Source organism: Talpa occidentalis, unplaced genomic scaffold (assembly GCF_014898055.3).
Source record: "Talpa occidentalis isolate TD23 unplaced genomic scaffold, MPIMG_talOcc4v2.1 talOcc4.11, whole genome shotgun sequence".
Classification (NCBI taxonomy): Eukaryota; Metazoa; Chordata; class Mammalia; order Eulipotyphla; family Talpidae; genus Talpa; species Talpa occidentalis.
This window is the reverse complement of record NW_023601104.1, coordinates 39,690,591-39,707,411: the sequence shown is the minus strand read 5'-3', so window position 1 is coordinate 39,707,411 and position 16,821 is coordinate 39,690,591. Positions and strand designations below refer to the sequence as shown.

The following is a 16,821-nucleotide window of genomic DNA, read 5'->3' as shown; positions in this document are numbered from 1 at the left end:
TCCATGATAAAGGAGTCTCAGTCATTGAGGGGTTGGAGTATAATAACATTTCTCTGATTACAAAAGAAATACATGTTCATGGTACACATGAACAGAAAAGAAAAAAAATGAAATGTATTAGTAATCCTATTACCTGCAGAGAACTATTGTTTTTTGATGTGCAAGCATATAAACTATTTGAAATAAAATTAGAATCACTTATCTTTTAAAATTTCTCAAAAGTGGTAAAATACACATAACATTTACTATCTTAACCATGTTTAAATATATAGGAGTGCTAATTATAGTCATATTATTGATCAACCAAAGAAGCTCACCCACAAGCTTTTTTGAATGGAGATATACAAAGAAGCAAGTAAAAATCATGGTAGAGAAATTTTATTACTGGTAGACAGTGTTAACATTTGGTGATCTCCCTTTTCCCTTTCCCGGGCCCTGTTCTTTCTGTTCCTATGGATTTAACTACTCTAGATGTTTTATTTTTAGAAGTCTGTACTTTTCATTAACCAACATATAACAAAGAGTAAACATTTAAAAAATACTAAATAGTCTACATTTTATTTTTATTTATTTATTAAAAAGATTTATTTATTTATGCATACAAGAGCTGGGGTACAGGCAAGAGATGCAGGGGATGGGGTGAGAGGATTCACCAGAGACAGAGTGGGGAGCAGAACTGGCAGATCTACTGAAACACACTGCTGAGGGGAGCAGCCGGTGAGCCATGCGGGTTCGCTTCCTGGCGGGGGATTGAACTCATGCTGCAGTGGCTACAGATAGCTTCATAGTGCTGAGACTTGCTTGATCCCTTGCACTACCAGAGAGGTCTTACTTACACAATTTAATAAGGTTTTGATTGCTCTTTAGGATTCCTGTAAGAAGGAAATTCAAATTATCTCTTCTACCTTCCTCACATCTGCCAATTCAAATGCATGCTACCTAGTGATTTACCTTTTTCTTGATGTTATTGTCCCTAATTCAGCATTTCTTCAGTTTTCTATTCTTTGACCCCAGGCTATTCTATTCTTACCACTCCCCAGAGGTAACGGCAGTCAGGTATCTTTGGAAAATAAGGACGTGAGCAAGGGAGTATGTTTTTAGGCTTTAGGCATTTGAATATAAATTGAGATGACAAAAAGGCAGTAATCTGTGAGTGGAGTAGTGAAGATAAGAGTAAATTTAATTGGCACTGTTCCTTAGACATTAAGAAAGGTCTCCAAAATTGTGTTTAAAAAAAGTCCCTGGGTAGCTCTTTCCCGCTATCTGTGCCACAATTTTCTGTGCCACAAAATGGTACACATTATGCCAACATCAACTTTTGGCATCAACAATGCCAAAAAGAGAGGCAAATGTCATGCTACAAAGCCAAGGTCTGGTTTCTATATGTGATGATGAAGCATGGTTACATTGGCAAATTTGAAATCTTTGCAGATCACAGAGCTGGAAAATTGTTGTGAACTTCACAGTCAGGTTAAACAAGTGTGGAGTGATCAGCCCCAGATGTGATGTAAAACTCAAAGATCCAGAAAAATGGCAGAATAATCTGCTCCAGTCTCTGCAGTTTGGGTTCATTGACAACTTTAGTTGGCCATGATGAAGCAAGACAAAAACATACAAAGGGAAAATCCTGGGATTCTTTTTCTAGGGATTTAATATACATGTGCTAACAAAATGCTTTAATGGACAGAAAAAATTTTTTCTGGATAAATTTTATAATGATCAGTTATGTGAAAGATAATTACAATGTGAAACAAATGATTTTCATATTTCAAAGGATGTAGGCCAGAGGGTTCACATAACATTTTTATAATATTTAGATGTTTAATTATAGGTCAGTTTCTACCATTGCTCTGTAAAAAAAACACTAATTATGAAATATAAGACTTATCAACTGCAAAGCCCTTTGTAAGCTGCACAAAGATTAGCCTAATGAAAAAATTAACAGAGGATAAAATCTTGTTCTTCAGAGCCAGAAGGAGAACAGATGGCAAGTGTGTTAAAGAAGGCTTACCCTACAAGAAGCCAGATTCAGGTCATTGTGAGGATGAAAATTAGAAGAGGAACAAAGACAAAGGAAAAGATAGAGAAAATATTTAGAAGGATGGGGAAAATAAGAAATTGAGAAATAAATAAGTCATTTATTTTCACAATATCTTCCTGAAGGAATAGGGGCCTATATTACATAGCTCTCACAACATCCTGTTACTTATCTTTAGTAGCATTTAATACAACTTATTATAAACAATTACTTGAAAAATTATTCATTTAATATCTGCCTCTGTTCTGATGGTCAAAGGTAATATCTATGCTCCTTACTTTTATGTTCTTGTGATCTGTCATAGTACTTGATATAAGGTTTTACATAACATGTATCTTGTAAATATCTATTGAATAAATGAATGAATAGGTAGGGTTTTTCCACTTTAGCAAACCTTAGGAGTGACTCTCTGTGTGTGTATTTTCTATATAAAATATATTTACATATATACACAAATACTCTAAAATCAAACCCCCTAGTTTCAGAATCTTAGCTCCATCAAAAACTGGTTGTCCGGGCCTCCCCGGTGGCGCAGCGGTTGAGCGCTGGGTTGGGAAGCTGCCCGCAGCCTCTGCAGCACCGGTTCGATCCCCAGCTGCTCCCCGGCCACCGGAGGAGGGTCCCAAATGGCACGCAGACCTCTCCTGCCGCCAGCTGCTCCCCTCAGCAGTGTATTTCGGTCCTTCTGCCTGCTCTGCTCCCCGCTCTGACTCTGATGAATTCTCTCACCCTCCCACGCTTCTGACTGTACCCAGTGCTTGTATGTATGTATGTATGTATAAACAAACAAACAAACAAACAAATAAATAAATCTTTAAAAAAAAAAAAAAAACTAGTTGTCCACTTCAGGTATATTATTACCTACCCTCTTGTACTTTTAAATGGGAATAATATTACCAAATGAACTAATTCATTTAAACACTTACAAAAATGTTTGGCACATGGTATCTGCTTAATAAAAGTTACGTATTATTTTTACTATTATTATAAGGGTGGTGAGAAATACTTAAAATCAAATACTACTCAACCCCAATATCACTAAACAGATGTCATGATTCAGATTTTTTAATCTTCCTAAATTTTTTTTCAAGCTTTATGGATATTTTTTGCTTATTTATTTTTAAATTTTTTAAGTACAGGATTTTCTGTTATTAAAAAGACATGAAAGCTCAATATGGTTGTAAGTGTTTATGCCTTGATGAATGATATTAATGTTTGCAGAAACTCTAGTAATAGCTAGCCAATTTTTAGCATTCATAGGTACATCTATAGAGGCCCTGTACAGATCAGTTTCCCAAATTCTCAATTGATGGAAATATTCAATACTCTCACGCAGGAAGTTTTAAGGAAGTATTAAGAGTCATTAAATATTATATAATACTGAAAAACTAGAAACAAGCTCAAGCTACATGAATAGGAGATTTTTTTCTTAATTATGTTACTTCCATAGATTCTGTTACAATACTGTTGTTAATTAGGATGAAGTTTATATACATTTATATAGACAAACATCTACTATATAATACTAATCTCAAAAAAGGTAGCAGGTTATAATATTTAGGTAAAAATAAAACCCTATATACTTTTTTAAAAAGCTGTCAAGATCTGTGCCAAAAAGTTAAGAATGGGTGTTTTTACTGTTTTTCAAATTTTTACAATTATCAACAACATCAGAAAAAAACAAATAGGGTATTTCCATTTGAATACTTGAAAAATAATATGAGAAGGGGAAAAAAAAACACTGGAAGCTTTCAGAAGGTGTGTATCCAACCACAGTGACCACTAATTTTACTAGCTGTGTGTAAAATTGTTTTTGGAAAACTTGTACTCTACAAACAGATCATCAATAATCTATTCATTAGACTCTATGTTCTAACTTCTCCTACTATGATTTTATCCACTGCTAAAGGTTTTGTGGATGAAAAGAGAAATGGGTATAATGAAATGCTATGTCAGATAGCTAGTCAAACTCTGTTATCAATATATCCGGGTTTGTGATGTTTAGGTCAGTGTATGAGTATAGAAAACACTCAAAGTTTAAAAATAAAACACAATGTTGGTTAATTTAAAAAGCAGTTGAATGAAGCAACATACATTCTTTAAAAATTAACTGGACTTGAGTTGGGTTTTAAAGAACCAGCAGACTATGGGGAGAATGAATACCGCCTGCTGGAGTGGAACAATAGGGGCTGCCTAATTTTCCAGTCTTAGTAGGTAATGAGGGGGCCAATCAGGGAAGAGCTGTGAATGAGACAATGAAAACGTAGGCCTGCAACAGAGAGCTATTATAGGATTTTAGTGTGGGAGTCGAACAATAAAAGTGAGTGCTTTCAGAAGATTACCATGACAGCAGTTTGCAGGATCAGTTGGGGGACAGCCTCAATATGGGAGAAAGAGTAATGCAGAAAAAAGAGGAAAGGTCTTGAAAATGGTAATATCTTTATCATGTTCTTTTTCATGTAGACTAAGGCTGCCTGTAGACAATAGCTTGTAAACCACTAGAAAGATGGCCACATTAAATGTTAAAGGAGTATAAAATCATGTTGGATAGAGATCTCTGTGAAATTTTAATTAAGTGCTTTGTCGTCATCAGATCCCATACCCTCAGTCTCCAGTGAGTGCTTATGCTTATGACATTACTGGATGACAGAGGCAGCTGGGGAAGAGAAACAATGGTGATCTAGTAAAGTTTTATTTGACTTGTTGAACAAAATAGGGTAGATTAGTAGTGGCTGAGGGTGTGTCAGATGAAAAGATATTGAGGACAATATGCAGCTAATAGCTTAGGTAAAAAGTAAACTAGGTATTACTTTTCTAGAAATTTATTCAAAGTTGACACTTTGGAAAATACAGGAAAGCACGAGTCTTTTATTTATTCATTTATTTTTAATCTTTAAACCACAGATAGTTCCCCCACAGGAGAGGACCACTACGAATATTTTAGTCTATTTTTCTCTTACATGCTCTTCGTTTTTTTAAATGAGCTTAAAGCCACACAAGCATAAGTAAAAAATTCAAACAATAAGAAAGGCACACCAATGAAAAAGGTAAACTCACCAAATGTATGTAGAAATAAATTTCTAGATCTAAGATGGTGTCACTCTTACCAGGGTGCTGCGGTCAGCAAACCAAACGTTTTGTGCTCCTGTAAATGCTCATCCAGCCAGCCAATTCCCAAATGCCATGCCGATTCTGAAATCTATTTACTTGCTCCTTGACCTTTCTAAATAAAGTTAAATATGCAACGCCAGCCACCATCCCTGGGTTCCATATTGCCAAACTTGCTCTTGCCTAAAATCCCTCTGGAAGGGGTACTTGTGAGGCCTTGTACTGCCCCACCCATGGACTGCTTTCCTTAATAAAGGAGAGCAAATTCCTTGTTAAGTGTTTCAGTTTTGTCATTTCACAGGCATCAAGTTCCCTGTGAATCTCTGCGATTCAGAGAGGTAGGCCAATTTGGTTGGCATATAGGGCAAGAGAAAAGATTCAGGCCTAGAGGATGCACTGCAGTATTCCAGGCCAGCATTTTGGACTTCCTTTACTTTTTGTAGTGGAGAGATTAGGGAACTCAGCTGGCTTGGGTGAGATGTGGATTGCCTGAAGATGGGCTTTTGAAAGGTTGAGGAGTGGAGTGGCCCACGAGGCAGCTGTCGTTTGGGTCTCCACTGAGAAAGGCTCTAGGGTTGGACAAAATGCTGGGATGGTAAATTTTCTACCCATGGTCTCGTCTTGATTGCTCCCTCTTAGAAAAGTCCTTCATTCACACCACACGATGGAAAAATCACTAGGCGCTTTTCCTTCCACCCGCTGCCTCACAACATTGCCGGCTCCTGCTCCGCCCTCGCGCCGCGGGAATTCCGAGATGTGGGCGGGCCTTCCACTAGGAGCTCTATGTAGCAGCGATAGGACAGCCTGACCGCCAATCAGGCCTCTCTGTTACCCGGATGTGAAGCGGTGCGCGATACAAAGGCGAGATCCCTTCCCCCCCGCCTGCGCTTCCTCCGGTACAGTGGCCAATAAACACTTCTCAAGTGATAAGTGACGGGGGAAACAACCAGTTACAAACTAGTATCGCTCACGCATGTGGAAATTCACTTACTTAGTCTAACCCACTACTGATTGTGATTGGACAGAATTTTGAAGAGCGGTCGATGTGTCTAATTAGAAGCGGGAGCGAGAAAAGCCGCAGCCAATACAAAGAGTCCTAGAAGTGGGGCGGGAGCTAGGCCTTCGCCTCGGCGGCAGAGGAGACTCGGGAGCCATTTTGTGAAGAAACGAAGACTGAGCGGTTGCAGCTCTCGACCTCGAGCAGCAGTTGGCTTCTCCACGTAGAACCCGGGAGTAGGAGATTCAGAATCGAATCTCTTCTCCCTCCCCCCTCCTGGTAAGTGGAGTGGGCGGAAGCAAGGGGGGCGCTGGGTTCCTCTGGGAGCGCGAGGGGGTGTGAGAGAAAACGAGGGAACCCTCCTCTCGGTAGAGTATTCAGGCCCTCAGTTATTCTGATTGTTTGGGGGGATTAGGTCTTATGCGGGAGAGTTTCCTAGGCCTCGGCCCTTGCGTGGATTTAACCTGGCGTCCTCTAGGCCTCGATCTGCAGGGGAAATGCCCTATTTCTATTTTCGCTTTCCAGTGTTAACGGCTGCTTTCCTTTCATTTTTACGACCATGAGGACTCCGAGAAAGATTCTGGAAGGGAAGATGAAGATGCTCATTAATGCAGTTGAATTTAACGCAGTGTTGATAACTCCTGTTAAATTTTTTAATTGGAGGGGGGAGGGAGAAGGGTTGCCAAGTAGGTATTTTACCACAAGCGTCTCAATTCTGGAGCTTACCGCAGGGTATAAGGGTAATAGATATTATAACAATAGGTTTAATATTTTGTTGGTTACTTTTTCTCTCTCTATGAGCAAATGATGGACCGCGAAGTCGTTTTTTCAGTTTCATTTTTAAAAAAAGGCTAATCTCATTTATCTAATAACAGTAATAATTAAAGCTAACTTTTTATCTGCAGGTTACAAAATCACTTGAAATATATAAGTTAGTGGAACTTTGCTGAGGTAGGTATTACCATCTTCTAAGACAGAAGCTGAGGCATAAGTTTAGATGGTCTGGATCGTCTTAGTAGCGGACCTAGTAAGGAATTTGACCACTAGGTCAGTCAAATGGTTTTTCTGTTACTGGAATTTTAGGCACAAATGTATTGTGATTGAATCTTTACAAGAACCGGATTACAGAAATTACTGGATGAAATTCCTGAACTGCGCCTTGGAAAAATACTTAATTATGAGAGTTCTATTTGTTGTTCATGTAACGTAGTAAGATGATAAACTTAAAATTTGACTTTGAAGATAATGCTGGCATTACTTCTCCAGTTCATTTAAACTTCGGCAAAAATGCGTAACTAAGTACTTTGTATTCAGCAAGTACTATAATGCCTACTATCACTAGGTCCTGAAACGTCATTGAACTTTATTGCTAAGATTATAAAAATTGGTTACACAGGGTTGTTTTTTTTTTTTTTTACATAGGTTTCTAAGTAGTACCGCGTTTCCGTATCCAAGAAGTAGTTTGTTATATCTCATTAATTTTTTCATCTCACAAAAAGTTGTTAAAAGGCACATTTGAAATCAGTACTGCAGGGTAAATCTCCCCCCCCCCCAGGGTAAATTGTTCCCTTAGGGGAATGTATTTGATAGAAAGTAAAAATATTTTTTAAATAGTGCGTTTGTTGATTCCTCACTATGTAGCTATGTGCTAGGGATCTTTAATTTTTTTTTCTTAAATTTAAATCTGGTTTCTTTCAGTAGAACCGTTAGAAATAAGGGCAATGATTGGCTAGTTACAGGAATCATCTACCTAATAAAAATACTGTTGGCAAAGAAAGGGATGTTCAGAAATTAATATTTAAGTACAATTGTTAGTTGAAATTAAAGTGCACTTTTTTGCCTTGTGTTAGAAATAAGGATTCTTTGGGATTAGCATATACCGAGATAACAATTCCTTTGAGCTAATGTCATTTGGAAGAATTTGGCCCCAGAATTCACATTCTGGTCGGAGAAACAATTCTAATTGTGTGTTAAAACAGGTAGGCCCTAGTATATTTTTTTTTGTTGGCTAGAGAGGACTGACTTACGGGGGAGTAAGTTGCAGGTCTTATGACCTTTTTGTGTGCTCTTGCCATGGAATGCTTGGTGGCTATTTTTTCTGTGGAAAATTTAAACACAGATTATATTTGTAATTAGGTCTCCAGAGGGTGTCACATAGCATTTGACCTTGTTTTCGATGGGATGGTTGTTAGAAACAAGCAAAGAATAAGCTCCAGGACAGTTATTCTAATACTGAAGTTTAATTATATTAACTGGCGAATGTGAGATGTTAACTTGGGAGTATAACAGTTTAAAGAATCTCGATTTAGGAGTTAAAAAGAACTGATTTTTATTTACCCTCTCTGCCTTCCCATCCATCCATGATTATTAGATGTCAGGCAGATCAGTTAAACTTCTTGCATTTTGGTTATATTTATAAGGGGCCTTTGACTTTTTACCGGTTTTAATTTGTGTAACTGATGTCATTTGTTGCCAGAAGACTAAAAAACAGCTTTATCTGAAAGCAGGTTTTGTATGTTAGCAATTACTGTTAGTTGGCTTAACAGTATTTCAGTCTTCAGTAATTTTAGTATTTCAGTAATTTTACTGGTGGTTGTCTTTGGTGAGCATTATTTGCTCATATTTGACATGTATACTCTTTGAGATCAGGAAAATTACCGTTTTATGCATACTAGATTTACTAGAGAATTGGTGAAAACCAAAACTATTGGCTATAGCATGTCTACGTATGTTCTCTTAGGTATTGAACACTTGGGGTTTATAAAGGGGAAAAAATGATTGCTATGGGATTTTCTTTAAATTCCCTTGGTGTATTTACTGTATAGGGTATGATATTGGATTTATTTTCAGTTGTATCAGGAAAAATTTTGGAGCCTTCGTGTTCATGCTGTCACAGTATACTGCAAGGATGAGGCACTTTATTTAAAAGAATTGATTTAACTAGGGGATAAAGGTTCCATATTAAATTCTTTGCTCTTGTTCTCAAACATGGGCTGACATCAGAATCAGCAAGAGGGCTAGTTAAAACAAATTGCTGTGCTCTGTACCCCTAGAGTTTATAATTAAAGTGATGATTCCAAAGTGGTCTAGGAGAATTTGCATTTCTTGTCAATCCCACAAGGTGCTCATTGGCAGAAATCTCCTTTTGAGACTACCCTTTTAGAAGGGCTCCAGATTGCCCAGAGTTTTAACAAAGTGTAATCTTGTTTACTATTAATTGCACAACTTTACAGTTAGGTGCTAAAATTGTTTAGTCTTTTTGGGTGATAGCCCATTGAAAGAGAGAAAATGCTTTCAAAAATGAAAGCGTTCTAGGTGCTTTTTAAGCTTACTGTCTGATGACACGTGGAAAGGATTTGTTGTAGATGAGCCACAAAGTTATTTAACATAAATCTGAAATTTTTGAGTAAGAGGTTCAGGCTATCAATCCAAATAAGAAAATTGGATTGAATGGAAGGAGATAATTCCTACAACTTTTTCTGTATTTTGTATATTTGCATAGCTTACCTGTCATGCCTGAACTTATTTATTATTTTGAAAAATTTTACCATTAAAATTTTAGTGTTACAGTTGCTATTCTGTTGCTGTAGTCATTCATGCATAATTGACTCAAGTGACACAAGAGCCGTTTAAATTCTTTAGTTTACTGAAATTTATAAAGACTGTTGAAATGTGAGTGCAACCGGTTCATTCTTATTTGCACAGATTTACACTCTAATTGCAAATCTTGTGTTAGCTAGTAGGAAGTTTATGGTGCATATTATTTTTAGTGGGGTTTGTGTATCGGGATTCTTAGAATACATATCTTGGAATTTGCTTTATATACCTATTTATAAGCATTGGGACCACAAAACAGATTCCATAAGGCAAATTGGTTTTGAACACATGAATGACATTAGATATTCAATAAACAGTAATCTTTTATTCATCTGAGCTTTTTCATTCTGGTAGTGAAATAATGTGCTCCTTATTTAAAGCATCGTTCCTCCTTACTGTATAACTTATCAGGTCTTACAGTTCGATCACATTAATTTTGAGAATAGATACCCCTAGCATGTATCTTCATGATAGACCATTCCTTCAGTCTCACAGGAATTAAATTTTAAAAACCATGAATCTGTTTACATTCATAATCTTGATATTTGACATTTGCTCACATCTTCGTCTTTGCTGACCTGGTTTTTCTATATTCTTTGCCCAAACGGCTGATTAGCAAGATGAATGTTAGGTTGTAGACCTTTTTTGAGACCCTTAAGGAAATACAGGCATGTACTACCGTGATTTTAGTCACCTACTGATGTTGAAGATTGTAAAAACAGTCACTGGTAGAGGTGCTGATTCTATAAAGGCTCTCCCCATCCCAATGGAATGTTAAGCTTTACCAAAATGTGTTAGATGCAATGGACAGATGTTTCTGTCTTGGGGGTGTAGGGCACAACATTTCTGAGGAACTCTGACTCAATCTGTCCCTTCTCCTTTCACAGGGCAGCAAGGCGAACCCCATCCCTACTCACTGGAGCTCAGCTTTGATTTTTAACCTCCCTACCCCACCCTTCCAGAACACACACATTCCCATTCCAAAACTGATTTTAAGACATTTTAAACATAATGATGCAACTTGGTGTGCACTACAGCAAATTTACAGGTGTTTTTTTTTTAATTATTTCCAAAAACGGGACTTGGATTTAAGATGTAATTTTTAAAACTTCTATTTCTATTTTTTCTGCAGCAGTTGGGTTAGAGGAGGAGGAGCCTTTTAGCCTCTCATAAATTGACCTCTCTATTCCTCGTGTATTTTTAAGATTGATTGATGATGTGGAAAGGGCTTTGCTTGTCTGCTACTGAGAACTTTACCCTTGCGGTTTTTGTGGAAACTGCTTTTGGAAAGAAAGAAATGAACTTTACTGACTTAACATTTTTGCACCTCCCGTTTTTCTAATCTGGGCTATTTTTATTTTTTTTTTTTACAGTGAGATTTTTTTGATCTTCAGCTACAGTAAGTTATTCCAATTTTTTTTTTACATTTTTCCTGACTTTCCGCTGATTTCCTTTTTATTGTTGTTACTAGTTACTATTATTATTATTATTATTATACTTATGATGGTGGTGATAATGATGATAATGACTGATGATTTTTAACCGGATTAAAGTCGAGTTTTTCTGAATGTTCATAAGAATTTCTTCGCCTCCTGATTGACTTTGGAGTTTTGCACCTTGGGAGAGAAAGTGAAGGCATTAGCATTTTTAAGTGGATTGAGCATAAACCTTTTCTCTCCCAACCCCACCCTTGCCCTCATCCCCTACCCCCTCAAAAGAATTTTACTGGCTGTTAAGTCTGTGACCTTATTTTTCCTGATCTTTAACTTAACTGTTTTAGAGCATCTCTGGACGTCTGTATTTTTAATTTTTTTTTGGTTTTTTTTTATTTTTAATCTTTCATTTGTTAAATTTTTAAACTGTGCTGCAATAAAATGTGTGTGGTACTACTTAACACCTATGATGATGATGGCATTTTCCCAGAAAGCCATCTTCCTCCTGTTTCCCTTGAAATCCCATCCTGCTTTTCCTGTACACTACCCCTCACAAACCACAAGCTGCAGCAACATGGATGCCCAGCCTGGAGCAGCAGCAGCCAGGATGACTTGGAGCCAGGGGGGCCTTCGGAACAGATGCACACCCTTCCTGGGTGATGGTAAGAGGTGTGAGGTCCACTTGGTTTCATTGCAAAGGCTAGGAAATACATCGATTTTTAAGTCTAGTTTTGTGGTGTAGGTGATAGCTACTGGTAATGTTTGGGTGATGCTTTTTGTGTGTGTATTTCAAGAGCTGTTTACAAAAGGAGGCCACCTCAGCTTTTTTGTAAACTGATGGGATTATGAGTAATTAATTTGCATGATTGAGAATTTTTGATAATTGGAAAGAATAAAGTATGCTTTAGAATGACTGGCTTGTTTTAGTGATTAGCAACAAGACATGGCAGTCCTTGTTTTTAAGTTACTGTAAATTAGTAAATTTGCCAATTAAAGTACATTTCTTTGAATTTTTGACAACTGAATTATATTTAGCCTACTTTTATCAGTAAAATATAACAAACCCCACATGACTTGATATTAAAATGCTGTCTCCCTGAAGTTTTTTTAAAGAAAAGGATATAAGCTTTTTAACCTGGGAGACAAAAATCATTTAAGTCTCTGTATCCAAGTCAGGAAAGATCTAGGGTTGACCTTGTTTTCAGTGATGACTGTGTCCCAACCAGATATTTGAGAGTCTGTTGTCATCCCAGAGGTAATAGGAAAGAATGAATCTGGTCTGTTAGAGGAACAGCGAATAAGTTAATGAGAATGTAGCTAAAAAGTTAAGAATTTTAGCAACCTGTAGTATTTTTTCTGACATTGGAATGTTTAATAGTTCATTTTAGAGTTGCTTTAACAGACTTTGAGCTTGGGGAAGTAGAATAATTTTTTTTAAAGATGTGTTGAGTTATGTTCACATACTGAAGAGTAAAATCTAGTTTGTGAACACTGAAGGCAGGCCTCAAAGGAAAACGGATGGGAGAAGGTTAAGGAAAAAGGTCTGGAGGTTTATCTGGAAGAATAGAAATGTTTTTATTATGGGTCCAAATTTTATTCATGCTCCTGGTATATGAAACCTTTTTCTGCTTCTCTTAACGCTCTTTACTCATTGTGTGGCTGCTGTTTACTATACGTCCAGCATAATTCTATTCCTTGTTAATCTACATATCCATTACTTCGTGGGTCATATTCTGGTTTTGACTATACAGAAAGATACAATAGTTCTTCAGGCACTCAGCCTCTGAGGGAGACAGATGGGTAAAATAATGTCACAATGTGATCAGAGATAAGCACAGAGCCAAATGCAAAAATAGTTACCTAATTCTTTTTTGAGGTCAAGAAATGCCTTTCAGAGAAAGGGAGATTAACTGAATCTTGGAGTTAAGACCAGATTACACAAATTTGAAAGATATACCAAGGAGTTTGTATTTAAGCCAGAAATCGAAGGTGAGCTATTGAAAGATTCCAAATTGTGGAGTGACATCAAATTTTCATTTTTAGAAATGTCATCATGCATAACAGCAGTGTAGGAATGACTGAGTGGGGAATTGGATTGTTGGAAGTAGGAGATATTAAATCTAAGGAACAGTAATCACCTAGTCTGATCAAAAGCAGTGGCACTGTGATTAGGAGAAAATAAATTTAGGAGTATTTTAGTGGTGGCTGTGATAAGAAGACTGGCACGACTTTTCAGGTTTCTAGCTTCTGGGATGGGGATAGAAGCTAAGGCAACAAAGGGAGCTGGGTTAGCTTTGAAAGTAAGAAAAAGAACAACTTATTGATCTTTGAATTTTTCGTGGAACAATCAGGTATACAGATTTTTTTTTTTTTTAAGATTTGTTTATAAGCATACAAGAAGTGACTTACAGGCCAGAGGTGGGGGGGGGAGTGAGACAGTGGGGAACAGAACAGGCAGATTGACTGAAATACACTACTGAGGGGAGCAGCTGGCGAGACAAGAGGTCGCTGTGCCATGTGGGTCAGCTCCCTGGCTGGGATAGCTTCATAGTCTGTGTCTTAACCCCTTGTGCCACCAGGGAGGGGCTCAGGTATACAGGTTTTGATTAAACATTTGAGTACTTACTCTGAAAGTCATCATTAGACTTGAGCATGTAGGAATGAAGACAACATTCTGTCCCCTGCCTTCCTGGATGTTAATAGACCTTTGAAGAGAGAAAATGAACATAAACACTTTCACACTCTAGATCCATGAAGGAAAACAGGGTGAGATGATTGTACTAAGGGAACCAAATTTAGAATTTGGAAATGGGAGGGTATTGCCAGAAAAGAGATGTTAAAGGAATTAATGTCAAAATTGATATTTGGAAGAGGGTTATCCTATTTAAAAGCAGAGTTGGGGGCTAAGGGACTTGACCTCAGAACAAGAAATACTACTGGAGAATAGTCATCAAGAATGCAGAGAGGCCTCCCTGTTGGTGCAGGGTTTAAAGTCTCAGCGCTGTCAAGATATCATCAGCCATTGCAGCACAAGTTGGATCCCTGGCGGAAGCTAACCCACATAGCATAGCAGACCTCTCCTGTCTTGCCCCTGCTCCCCTCAGCAGTGTATCTCAGGAGATCCACCTGTTCTGCTCCCCACTCTGTCTCTGATGAATCTTACTCCCTGCACCTCTAGCTAGCCTACATCCTAGTTCTTGTATGCATAAGTAAATAAACAAATACTTTTTAAAAGAATGCTAATAGAGTTACTGATGAAGTTGGAGAGGTAGGTAGGGACCAAGCATAGCGTACAAGTCCTGCTAGAGCCATCTGCAAGATCTAGATTATCTTGGGCTTGATAAGAATCTGTTGAAGGAGAATGGAGTTGCCTTTGGGTTCTTGTCTGGTGATATTAGTAATGAGGACCAAGTACAAGTAGAACAGTAAGTTAGAAAACCCACTAGAGTAGGTCACTATTGATCTCCTCAAAAAGTAGGAATCCTATACCTGAGGTTACTACTTGCCCTCGTTTTTCAAATGAATTCTTTGCATGTATTAATGAGCACATGTAATTAGTTTGAAGGGGATAGGGATATATTGGCCAGGCTCTATGAAATTACTAGTTATTTCTATAACCACCACTCTTTGGTCAGTCATTATATAACAGCTTTCTCATTTGAAAGGTAGAACGTGAATTTTTTCTTCTGAAAGTAATAACCTGGACTGTACCATGTAGCTATCACTGCTAAGGTGCTCAATTTATGTTAACTTGAATGTCACACCTTGCATAAATAGTATTACATGCTGAGTTTACTGCTACTCAGCCTGAAGTGGCAGACTGGTCTGAAGGCGTGCAGGTGCCCTCTGTACCTATCCAGCAGTTCCCTACTGAAGACTGGAGCGCCCAGCCTGCCACTGAAGACTGGTCTGCAGCTCCCACTGCTCAAGCCACTGAGTGGGTGGGAACAACCACTGAGTGGTCTTAAGCTGTTCTTCCAGAGACTTGAACAGAAAGTGGAAATAAGGTTGATGGAAAATAAACAGTTTGTAAAAAAAAAAAAAAAAAAAAAAAAAAGATTTTATATATATATTTAATTGAACCTTATATATGGTTTTTTAATATATATTTAATTGAACCATAGAATTTAATTTGCTAAACATACCTAGTAATGGTGACACATGAATTCAACCCAGGCATTTAAACCTGTGAATTTCAATTCTTAATCTTACTAGTCTGTAGTTGATTGTCAAGTGTTATAGAAAAACCAGTTTTAATTTGGTTAAAGTACCAAGAAAACTGTGCTTCAGGGGCTTCCTTGGTAGTGTAGGAGTTAAATCTCACGCTATCATGCTGTCACTGCTCCAGGCTCAGTTTGATTCCTGGGTTCTATCCTGGCCAGGGAGCTAATCCACGTTTGGTACAGCAGACTTCTCCTTTCTCACCTGCTTCTCCCTTTAGCCGTGGATTAGCCCGTTCTGCTCCCCATTATGTTTTGAGCCAAATACCACTGTTTAGTGTGTGTTTAAAATTAAATACATAAAATATTTTATGTATTTTAAATTTTAAATATTTAAAATTAAATAATAAAGTACATATTTAATGTATTTAATTCACACTTTCAAGTGGCATGTGTCCAAGGCAATAAATTATGAAGCTTTGTGGCAGAATTTTTTATTTATTTAAGCATTCAAGAGCCTGGGGTACAGGCCAGGGGTGTGGGGGGTGAGAGAATTCACCAGAGACAGAGTGGGGAACAGAACAGGCAGATTGACCGAAGTACACTGCTGAGGGGAGCAGGGAGCAAGTCAGGAGAGGTCTGCTGTGCCATGTGGGTTGCTCCCTGGCCTGCCTGGGGAATCGAAATCATGCTGCAGAGGCTGCAGACAACTTCATAGGTTGCATTTTAACCCCTTGCACCACCAGGGAGGCCCAGTATAGCAGGATTTTTATGGAATCTGGGTATGACATTCTTTTAAGGGAGTAACTATTTTTTTAAGTGAGTTCTAGATGAAAATAATTTGTTTTAAAAATACAGAGGGATATATTGGTAAATTCTTTTTGTCCATCTCAGTTGATCTGTGGCTTGACTTAAATAATCAAGCCACTTATCTCCTAGAAACATTTTTTTTAAGATTTGTTTTTATTAATACATACAAGAACTGGGGTGTAAGCCAGAGGTGTTGGGGGTGAGAGGATTCACCAGAGACAGAGTGGGGAGCAGAACAGGCAGATTGATTTAATACACTGCTGAGGGGAGCAGTGAGTGAGACAGGAATGGTCAGCTCCCTGGCCAGGGATCAAACTCATGCTGCAGTAAGTGATTGCCAATAGCTTGATAGTGCTAAGACTTTAACCCCTGCGCCACCAGGGAGGAGGCCCTAGAAACATTAATTTTTTTTTTTTTTTTAAGATTTATTTATTTATACAAGCACTGGGTACAGTCAGAAGCGCGGGAGGGTGAGAGAATTCACCAGAGCCAGAACGGGGAGCAGAATAGGCAGACTGATGAAATACACTGCTGAGGGGAGCGGCAGGGGAGGTCTGCAGGCCGTGTGGGACCCTCCCCGGCGCTCCACAGGCTGCAGGCAGCTTCGCAGCCCAGCGCTCAACTTCTGCGCCACTGGGGAGGCCCCCCTAGAAACATTTTTAATTTAACTTCCAGGGT

General features: G+C 38.1%; 1 protein-coding gene across 10 annotated transcripts in view; it reads left to right on the top strand.

The window, feature by feature from the left end:
* Window positions 1-6,260: 6,260 nt before the first annotated feature.
* The window catches only part of HNRNPC (heterogeneous nuclear ribonucleoprotein C), a 54,369-nt gene continuing 43,808 nt past the window's right edge, over window positions 6,261-16,821 (top strand). For 4 of the 10 annotated variants that reach the window (XM_037502994.2, XM_037502993.2, XM_037502992.2 and 1 more), the window contains exons 1-2: window positions 6,261-6,422; window positions 11,114-11,139. The gene's annotated coding sequence lies outside the window, so the exon portion shown is untranslated. Of the gene's footprint in view, window positions 6,423-7,048; window positions 7,095-10,627; window positions 10,789-11,113; window positions 11,140-11,169; window positions 11,843-16,821 lie in introns of those variants that run through there. The other 6 variants (XM_054689046.1, XM_054689037.1, XM_054689032.1 and 3 more) reach the window with 5 other exon arrangements.